This window comes from Branchiostoma belcheri, unplaced genomic scaffold, assembly GCF_001625305.1.
Source record: "Branchiostoma belcheri isolate BF01 breed outbred unplaced genomic scaffold, Haploidv18h27 scaffold442, whole genome shotgun sequence".
In the NCBI taxonomy this organism is placed as follows: domain Eukaryota; kingdom Metazoa; phylum Chordata; class Leptocardii; order Amphioxiformes; family Branchiostomatidae; genus Branchiostoma; species Branchiostoma belcheri.
The window spans coordinates 1,591-12,516 of NW_017804068.1; the positions used below are offsets into that span (position 1 = coordinate 1,591).

The 10,926-nt window shown below is 41.0% G+C and overlaps 1 long non-coding RNA gene across 1 annotated transcript in view; it reads right to left on the reverse strand.

The window, feature by feature from the left end:
- Nucleotides 1-5,064: 5,064 nt before the first annotated feature.
- Nucleotides 5,065-10,926, reverse strand: part of LOC109478625 — an 11,484-nt gene continuing 5,622 nt past the window's right edge. Inside the window, exons 2-3 of the long non-coding RNA XR_002140739.1 lie at nucleotides 8,047-8,264; nucleotides 5,065-5,132 (exon numbers count right to left, since the gene is read on the reverse strand). This is a non-coding gene — a long non-coding RNA (uncharacterized LOC109478625). The remainder of the gene's footprint in view (nucleotides 5,133-8,046; nucleotides 8,265-10,926) is intronic.

Here is a 10,926-nt window from a genome sequence, read left to right on the forward strand (position 1 = left end):
CCGGGGAGGCCATGGAAAAAAAATTTTACCGGACCATTTTGCACCAGCCCCCCCCCCCGGTAAATATCGTACAGTCCCTTATAAGATCAGCATACGATCCTAGGCCTGGATCTTCTCCAGCCTTTTCTTGTTTCCCTTCGCCAACAAACTGAAGAAGGGTTCATATAATGCCGTTTATACAAATGACAAATGAATCTTCAACCAAAAACAAACATGCTAGATTCCGTCCCTGTGCTATATTTCTCAATCCCTGTGGTATGTATTCCTTTCGTTTATGTAAAATTCATGTAGGATTGATAAAGGACCTGCTGTTTTAGAAGGGGGACAATGTCTTACTTTGACAGGAGTTTTGACAAACTTGCAAAAGCTATTTTCATCCCGAAATGTCTATTGTTTTTACCTTGCTGAATGTTAATACTTGACACATTCACCACTGCACTGTATGTAAATACGACACATTCACTGGGTAGCACATCAATGCCATGCTGGTGACAAGTGTGAAATGGCCTGCTATGCTGGGCAAGCACTGAGACAACGAAATAAAACCCGGCTGTGGTGGAGTTGTGAGTCAGTCAGTCAGGACATAATGTCCTTGGTCAGAGAAATGCCTGCATGTGTGATGGTGCTTCCGAATGAATGTTTCTGAGTCAGACCATCCTGCAGCATTCATAAATTACATGCTCGCACAATGGGCTGTTCCAAAAATACATGTGGAGTTTTTCTCGCCCCCGTTTCAAATTCAGCAATGTATGAAAACCTACAAACGTTCTAGTTCAGAGGGTTTTTTTTTCAAATAATGTTTATTCGCATTTCAAAAGGAAACAAAGAAAAAGGGAGAGGACATGTTCACATGCAAGAAAAATAAATACCCAGAGACATTCGAGTTCAGAGTTACCCAAACCCTTCCCGTTCCAATCGAGAATTTCTCAAACACTAACTTAGTTCTAACCTAGATAATTCAACCCCCGGAACTTATAATTATAATACATGTACTAGCACCCACGCAACTTCAATCCACCTAGCCAAGTTCTGGCCCGTCTTCAGTCGCGATGTTATCTTCAGGAAGTGTGATTTCACACATTCAAAGAACTCGGGGAAGTCCCGAACATGTCGCGGATATTCGGAACTGAAGTTCGGTCGCTCGGAAATGGCGACGACCGCTCCGAAAGGCGACGACCGTTCTGAAAAAAAGGCGACGACCGTTCGGAAAGGCGACGACCGTTTACGAGACGGAAATTTGCGACGGCGCGGGTGACGGCGCAGGTTGATGATGTCGGTGACGGCGCAGGTTGATGATGTCGGTGACGGCGCGGGTGACGGCGCAGGTTGACGGCAGAGGTTTATGTTAATGGCTTAATGTGGGGATGACGGCGCAGGGAGACCGTCGCAGGTGACGGTGTTGAGTGACGGCACAGGTTAAAAATATTTACAAGTTAGTGTATGCTTGTTGATGCTGATCGATTTGAATATGATAATGATATGTTATAAATGTACTGTGGTGTGTTGTGTTTGAGACAGTGGGCGACGTTGTTAGACTGCGGTACCGGTGGTGCCGTTTAGTTCCTGTATGACGACAGGCGCAGGAAGGGGTCGCAGGGTGACGCGCTGGGTGACGGTGCACTCATGTTTAAATGGTAGACGTCAGATTCTATTTGTCGCACCTGTAGCGCTACAGTGACTATTATAGTCAACGTTATTTTTGATCGGTGTTTACTACACCACCTGACGGTCACACAACAACGTACAAGAAAGACCCACTGCTATGGTTGTTTGTTAACTTTTCTCTGCTTCACTGCTAAAGATGTATCGCACCCCGCCGGGCATCGCCCTAACAAGTTGACGCGCCCGTTTGACCCGCCCGTTTGACCCAGACTATTAGCTGTGTGACGTTCTGTAAAAACCCAAACCAATACACAACGAACGATACAACTAACACTAAAACATAACATAAACCACATTTCTACCTTTGACTGTACAGTACAAACATAAAAATGTACACCCAAAACAATATAAAACCCCGGAGGTATGAAATCTACGATTTACCTTGTTGATTATTTTTTTTTTACTCTCGATAACAACAAAAATCTTGTCTGCCGTTGCTTCGGCGTAATGTAGATATGCTTCATGATTCTCGATCTTCTTATCATAGTAAATAAGGTTGTTTTACTTTTACAGCACGATTTCCCCTCTTTCAGTAAAAAGAATAATGTTGAGTAGTTGGGATATGCAAGGATATCGCCTGTTTTGAGAGCATGCACCGTAGTTTATTTCGCCGTTCTTAGATTTCTGAACGTGATACATGTATCTTCCAGATACTTATAGTTTTCAATGGGATCATGGTGATGAGTATGATCAGGCACGGAAAAAACACGTCCATATGGTTCTGACAAGATACCAGATCATGAGCACAATATTTCAACATCCTGTTCGGAACTTGTCCGGTCCACATACAGACATTCCTCGAGCTGTATATGCTTTTACTTATCTATTTATTCACCTGATATAGGGCACCCGTCATAATTGCGCAGTAGAGGGCGATTGTAGTCCTAGTTAAAACCTTTGAAAATCCTTTTTTTTCTCTTGGAAATTTTGGTCCATTTTTGAGACTTTTGGGCTAGAAGGAACGCGTAGGGTCAAAACTTTCCTACTTTGGTCAAGTTTTGTTGATTTCACTCGTTTAGTGGGCGTAATGAGACACCTGAGTGATGAGGTCTTGCCTGCCTAGAGCGGATGAATACATGAGAAAATTGGGTCAAAAGTAGGGTTTGTGTACTGTGATCAGCTGTTGTTGGAGTTTGAGCAGGTCAACCCCCTGTTTTCTTTGTATATTTGGGAGGCAGAACCTTCTGGCTTTCTGATATGATGCAGAAACATTTTTGAGATTGAAATGTGTGAAATTACTTTTATGAATCCTTATTTTAGTGTATTTAAGCATAAGTTTATATGGCTATGTACAAAGTGTAATTGTACTGTCTGCCCTACACGTACATACGTGACACTACCAGGGCTGCCCAACTTGCTGGGCTATTAATTTAAGGGCTTGCCAGGGGAAAAGAATAAATGAACGCCTACCAACTTTATACATATACGTAGAGTCAAATGTAAAAAATGTAAACTTGCACAGAGAATGGGTCCCCGAGGAAGAGTGAGTCACACTTTAATTTGAAAGGACAGCTAGAAAGCTATCCCTGTGTCAGATGGAAGGGAGTTCCTCGGTTTGATGGATATGCTAACCTTAAGTATCCGAAAATACACACAGCCGTACACACAGAGAGGAAAGGCCCTACACAGATGCCAAGTTTACTAGCCGGTTGTTTTATTGCAACTTATCAATGATGAGCAGACAAGCCATTAGTTTTAAAAAAATGTAGATAGCCAATATAGTTGGAACGACTGAGAGCTGTCGTCGTCTAACATTAGTTACTAAAGTTCCTAAAATCAAAGTACATTGTATTGATATGCCAAAAAACAGTTACTCAAGCAACTGGATATGATTTTGAAAACGTCAGACGTTTCAGCTAGTATCCACTAGCTTTCGTCAGTGACTGACGTCTGACGTTTTCAAAATCATATCCAGTTGCTTGAGTAACTGTTTTTTGGCATATCATTGTTACCTGGATGTCTAACCTTCATCGACGTACATTGTATTGATTAGTAAGTAGTCGGTTCTTATTTTAATTTCTAAATACAAATTCTGCTAGATTATTTTTTCTAATTACCTAATCACCTAACCACAACGAATCTGTAGCAAGGAGCAACATGATTTATAACAATGTAAATTGTGTAGATTCTGCTTTGTTATTGTTTTATTCGCATTCACCTTAGCAAGAAGATGGTATCAGAAGACAAAAGACAAGATCAGAAGAAAAGGTCAGGCTACTGACTTATGCTTTACTTCAACAATAATACACTTACGAAAAATTTATTAGGAAGCAGTTAATAGCGCTTGCATATTTTGAACATAAGTACCATTAAAACATTTCCAAACTTTAGAGGTTGGGCTTATTCTATGTATCTAATACATAATTTGTCAAGAATAAAAGGTTATGTTTTCAGATGCGTTAGTGTGTCTGTTTGTCTGTGTGTCACCACGATAACTCGAGAAGGCTTAGATGGATAGTCTTGATATTTGGTAGGTGGGTAGGTCTTGATGAGACCTAGACATATTTAGATTTTGGGCCCCCTAGCGGCTTTCCTTGGTACTGCAGCTGAACTTCTGGTTTTAATATCTCGCCTGATCTGGACATGCTAGGGTCACGAATTCGGGATGGTAGATAGCTCGTGGGCTAGGGATGAAGTGACATAAGTTTGGGCTCTCTAGCAGCTTGCCCCGGAACTGCAGGGGCGTAGAACCAGTCGATGGATCGCCATAATTTTTGGTATGTAGGCAGCTTGAGTGATGCTTGACATAACTATATAACAATTATGCAAATCTGGATGCAATTTGCATAATAAATTAGGAAATTCTATAAATCAGCTGCATTCCGTGATAGGACTATTCAACCTTGTGACACATGTAATTGACAACGAGAGAAACAGATATTAATCATGTAAATGAAGACCTTATTTGCATAATTAATGAGAAAAAGTTATAAGTCTATACTGGTAACTGCCAGGAATTTAATACTAGGAGTAACTGAAAGTTCAGTGAAGGTGAATATCATAAAACATAAATTATGCAAATGTTGACCTTATTTGCATAATTTATGAGGAAATGCTAGAATAGCATGGGTGGAGAATATGATCAACCAATGCAATTCATGCAAATTAGAAACCTATTTGCATAATTAGTGAGAATAACCTACAATTCGTCAGTCATAAAGGTTATCTCTTGGTAGGTATGAGATCGCGGAACTCTAGTTTTAAATCATTTTTTTACGGATGTTCCGACACCGTTGACGAAAGTTTGAATATGTATGGCGACCTGATTCCCACAAGTTAACATTCAGCCCTTCGTCCCAAATTTTGGTCAGAGTAGGCTTGCTGGTGGACCAACATTCTTTCTTCATTCGTGATTCAATGAAACTATTTTGCTCTTTTGTGAAATTGCTTTTTCGAGAGTGTCCTCTTGATGGCACTTTCTTCTTCCCCTCGGCCTCAGTAAAACTCCTTCTTACTCTTCCCATTGAACCCTGCAAGAAGGTAAATAACAACACAACGAACCCTTTCATGCAGACTCACTGAAAAAAGCCAAACCTTTATATCAAACATAATAATCAACGAGCTCAAAATCTACATTTCATCTAAAATCACGTGTAAAAATACCCCAAACATTACAAACAAAATAAGATACCTCCATATCTACACTAAGATAACTCACTCAAAGTCATCAGGAAATAAACATACCCCCGTAAGTAAGCCTTTTTTGCCATTCATATAACCGTATAAAGTATTATCGTTGTTATATTCTCTGAATAACTATTGCCATAATAGCATGATACGGATTTCAAAGGTACTAAAGACTTTTTTTTTCAAATTGTCACTTCTAAGAATTGTATGCGCTTTATTTTGAGGGGTAAACAGCCCAGTGACTCCCTAGCAACGGTTTCCCCAACATGAACACTGCGGGGGACGTCCACAAACGAATGGTGAATTTTATTTATCAATGGACGAAACCTAAAAAGGCTGACATTAACGTTAGGCCACTAACCACTGAGGGCAGCCAACGAGAGCCTTAACCCTAACCCTAATACTAACCATAGACTCTAACCCTGACCATAACCCTAAACTATCCCTAAACCTACCCTAACCCTAAACCTAATCATAAATCCTTAACCCTAACCCAGCTAGCTATTACCTACGAAATACCACAAAGATAAACATCTGTGCAAAACCCCTTCCATGCCTGCGTGAAGCCCCTTCCATGCCTGCGTGAAACCCCTCCCATAGCTTCGCAGGAGACCCCCTCTATGCCTGTGCAAAACCCTTTCATAGCTGCGCGCAACACCCTTTCGATGCCTACAGAAAACGCTTTTCATAGCTGCGCGGGAAACAACATTTCCACAGCTGCTCGCTCAGGTTGGAAGTGCCGACAACGCCAATGTTAAAGGTTCGTACTTGAACTCCAAGAAATGGTCGGACACACGCAAGATCTCGGCTCCAGAGCTTTTATTCAGCACACCCTGACACCAGGGCTCCGTTCTCAGAATGTCCTTATCAGTCTTATCTGACTCTACCATCTGGGCAAGTCTCCTCTTACTGGAACCTACCATTAGTTGGACAGGGGGGTATGGGACTAAACTAACTAAACTAAACTAACCTACAAAACACAACAGTCTGCAAAAAAAAACTTCCACGTCTGCACAATCACGGTGCACCTTCCACGTCTGCACAATCACGGTGCACCTTCCACGTCTGCACAAACACCTTCCACGTCTGCACAAACACCTTCCACGTCTGCACAAAAAGTTTCCTTGTCTGCGCACACACCTGCGTCGTCTTTGCAAAAAAAGCTTACGCGTCTGCGCCAAAAGAGGGTTGCTGGAAATTCAGTCCAGTCTGATTTGGCGTGGAAAAGCAGTCTGGTCGTTTTTGTGAAGTAGCATAGTGGTAAGTAAACGGGTGAGGAAACACAATGGTTTATGGGAATTCAGGCTTGAACTAAAGTACAGGCAAAAAATACCAAAACGCAAAAGATTTCCTTCGAAGTAAAATGGAAGACATACTACATGTATCAATCCAACATATCCCACGATATTGAAAAGTTACATACTTTTGATCTAGAATAATGGACTTGTTAAACATTTGGTCAGCCATGTTGTTTAGGGTGGCAAGTCAACTGTAAGCCTTGTGTAAAATTCTAAAAGAATAAAACTAATTATCTTTTCCCAGTAAAGTAGAACAGTAGTGTATATATCCATCTATGATATGCTTTATTTTTTTTTTTATATTTTTGCTTTCTTTAGCCAGGGTAGCCCTCTCAGTGATTAACACTGCTTTGCAGTGGGGCCCTGGACAATGTTGTTATGTTAAAGAGATAAATGCTTTTAAATCAGAAACATCAATACATGTATATGTAGAATGATACACCTATAGTAATGATATGTGATGGTTTGTCAGGGTTAATCCCCTCCCCTTAAGAAATGCTAGATAAAATGTTACTCATGACTGTTTGGATCTTATGGAAAACATTGTTTGGCAACTTGAGAGCTTCACTGCTTGTAATATCAATCCACAGGAACCCACAATGGGGTATCAACATAGGGAAAGCCATACAAGGCATTTAAAGGGTATGAATAGAAATGTAATACATGTACCACAGGGTTAGTCATGCAACTTTATGGGATTCAAGTTTAGAGTATTTTTAGAGTATATGAGTTACTGATTGTTTTCAGAAAGAACAAGTCCTACGATGTAAAACACTGGAATTACAGATTTTCCTCATTAATTATGTAAATTAAGTCTTCATTCGCATAATTTACATCCTATTATGTACATCTCTGTCTGATCCACATACCAAAAATCATTGAAATATGTTGTTCCTTTCTGGACTTATTTGCTCTGAAAGATTTCCCCATAACTCTCAGGATTACTTCGTTAGGGGTGTGAAGGAGGCAGTTTACATAAGGGCCTACCAACCTTCCCTGAACCGCGACGGTGGAAGATTCCGTCTTCCCGCCACTTTTGATGCACTCCTGACGTAATCACGCTTCCGACTTCAGGAACGTCAACGAGTGCATCATTCATCTGACGAAGGTTAACGAGATCAACCGAAAATTTATGGCTAGTTCTTCCTATTGTGTTGGAACAAAGCTTAAAAAAAGTATAACTACTGGTACTACAGTAGTTCTTTTTACTATCCTTACTATTTTTTCAATATCAAGTAAAAATTCCCGGGACATCTGACCACGGCGACTATATCTAATGTCACTGGGTTTCGCGCGCAGGCATGAAAGGGGTTTCAAGCTGGCATGGAAGGGGGGGGGGTTCGCGCAGATGTATAACTCTTTACATTTGGTCTTTCGTAATTACCACATGTTAACACTGTCGCGACTAATACCTTTGATGATATTAGGTCTCTAAATTCTTTTTTTTTTTTGTACTTACAGATTCCGACTGAAAAGCTAGCCGTTGGAGCCTGCAGTGAACTTCCTTGTTTGTTGTCTCTGCGTTTCTCCGGCCATTTTCTTGTAGTGCAAGAAGTTCATTCAGTAGGCTGTCGATCTTCTTCATAGTCGACTCTTGATCTTTCACTTGCTGGGAAATCATTAACAGACGCTGACGAAACGTTTCCTTGTCTTCTTCCATCGTCGCTGCATTCATATCTTTAATGAAGAAAAAAATTAATCAATGTTACCACAGAGACAGTCTCATTCGACAAGAATCTTAGATTCCGAGAGCCGCACAGGGCATTACAACCATCCCTCAACAGAGAAGGGGACAGACTTTTTGCAAATTAGCTCACTGCTCACGGATTCACGTGTGTCATCTGCATATCGTGACGTCACGAAAGCTGTGAATTGCTCATTCCTTGATAAGGTCTCATTCATGTATTACTCGGCACGTAAAAGAGTGCCAAGCCAAAACGTCAACGTATAAAGTGTGTTTTAATTGGTGAGAAGTTTGTTTTTAGCCAACCCAACAGATGTAAAACGTGAATGAAGTGAAAGCTTGTTTGTAACTGAAGAGATTAGGACGTAATTGGTGGTAGCCGCGCGCGAGGGTGGACGTGGACAGTCCAGTGTTTTGGGTAGTACGGTCTTCGGTTTTCAGCGCGAGGGGCCTGTTTTGGGTGAGCCGCTATGTGCATTTTGTAATTGCCCTAAAAAGGAATTGTGGTATAGAAGTCGTTGGCAATTTTTATGTGATGTAGAGTAATTATGCACGGAATAGAATGACCGATAGCAATAGAAGTATTGTAGGAAAGCGGTCATGTTAAAAAGGCATTAATATATGGGCTTCAATGTAACAAAAAACCTCATGAATGAGACCATAAAGACTGGAGTTGTACAGTTGAAAATTTTGGTAAGGTCAATTTATTGTGTAATTGCAAATTTTACCATAAGGAACAGGGACGTTTGACCAAATACATAAAATAATAATAACTTAACAGGATATTGTATTGACGTTGCATGATATTTAGGGCAAACATGAATACCTACACATCTTTGATGTGTTCATTGAAAGGTCTCACCAGCTCAAGTCATAAGGTCAATGTTGCGTTATTGTAATACAGTCAGAACAACACCCCTGTATAAACCATTGTATTAGTTTGGTAGCTCACCACGAAAGCAGGTCAAGTGTCCCATTAAAGAACACGACGCACTGTCACATCAATTCGAACGAAGCGTTTTTGTAGAAGTAATGATGCTGAGGGAAATGTGTACGAAGCATATGAGGCGATTCGTGTTGCGTTATTGTAATACAGTCAGGGAAACCCTTGTATTTGTCTAGGCCATCTGCGTATTAAGTGGCTCACTACGAAAAGCAGGTCAAAGACTGCACTCTTTCTCTTCCGACCCACCTTTAAGCAGGGCCACGTCTTGTACCTTCCTACTAACCCTTTCCTACTTAATAGAGCATAGAATAACAGAAAGCGCGAAATGGAACGAAATGGAATGAAATGACCGACCCACCATTGAGCAGGGTCTTTTACCTTCAAGTTTGTTTGAAAGTTGAGAGTGTATTGGCTGCTTTCAGGTGTGATGGTAAGCTGTTCCAGAGAGTCGCCCCAGAATACGAAAATGTTCGCTTTCTGTACTCCAGTTGAACTTTAGGCAATTGGAGTCCTCCTTGTGTCCTGAGGCGAGTGCTGTATGTATGTGTGTCAGATAACTTCATGAACAATGCAGTAAGGTAGGGTGGGGCCATGCCATTGAGGGCTTTGTACACAAGTGTAGCTTTGTTTTTACGATGTATTGGACTCACTGGTAACCATGCAAGTGTGCTAAGTATGTCTGAAGTAGCGGTGTATCTGTTACAGCCAAGGATTGTGCGGCCTGCTTTATTTTGAAGTTTCTGGAGTTTGTCCATGTGACCCTTCCCTCCCTGGTCCCATACTGTACTGCAGTAATGTATGTGGGGTAAGAACAGGCTAGTGTACATTGCTTGCAAGGCTTGTCTGTTTAGAAACGTCTAACTGTCTGATTACCCCGATCACCTGTGCTAGTTTCCTGTTTATATGATGAAAATGTTCACTCCATTTCAGTGTGTTGTCAATAATAACCCCTAGATACTTAAATGTGTTTACTTGTTCAAGGATGGTTCCATCTAGGTTGAGATGTAGTGTAGCGTTTGTAACATTCATTCCTGACGAGCCTACCAGCATCGATTTGCATTTAGTTGGGTTTATTGAAAGTTTGTTGACGGAAAAACGGAGACTTTGATTAAGTCACTTTGGATAGTATGCTCAATTGTTTGAAAACTGCGTGCTGAAAAGTATATTATGGTATCGTCAGCGTACATGGCAACTTGACATGACTGGGTGCAATTTGGCAGATCATTGATATACATAATGAAAAGTAGTGGACCTAGTATAGATCCCTGCGGAACATCACATGTAACGTAAATTGCTGGGGATAGTACTGAATGCAGGCATGTGCGTTGCTGCCGTCTTGTCAAGTAAGACTTAAACCAGTTGCAAGCCATGTCGTTTACACCATAGATTTCCAACTTCCGCAGTAATATGTCATGATCTAGAGTGTCAAACGCTCGTGAGAGATCACAGAAAACCACCCCGGTTTGCTCCTTATTATCAATCGATTGAACCCAATCTTCAATCACTGAGTGTAGGGCTGTTTCACAAGAATGCAGTTTTCTAAATCCAGACTGATATTGAGTTAGTAGTCTGTGTTTGTTATTATTATTACCTTCGCCAAGAAGGTTATGTTTACCTTCGCCAAGAAGGTTATGTTTTCAGAGGCGTTCGTGTATGTGTGTGTGTGTGTGTGTGTGTGTGTGTGTGTGTGTGTGTGTGTGTGTGTGTGT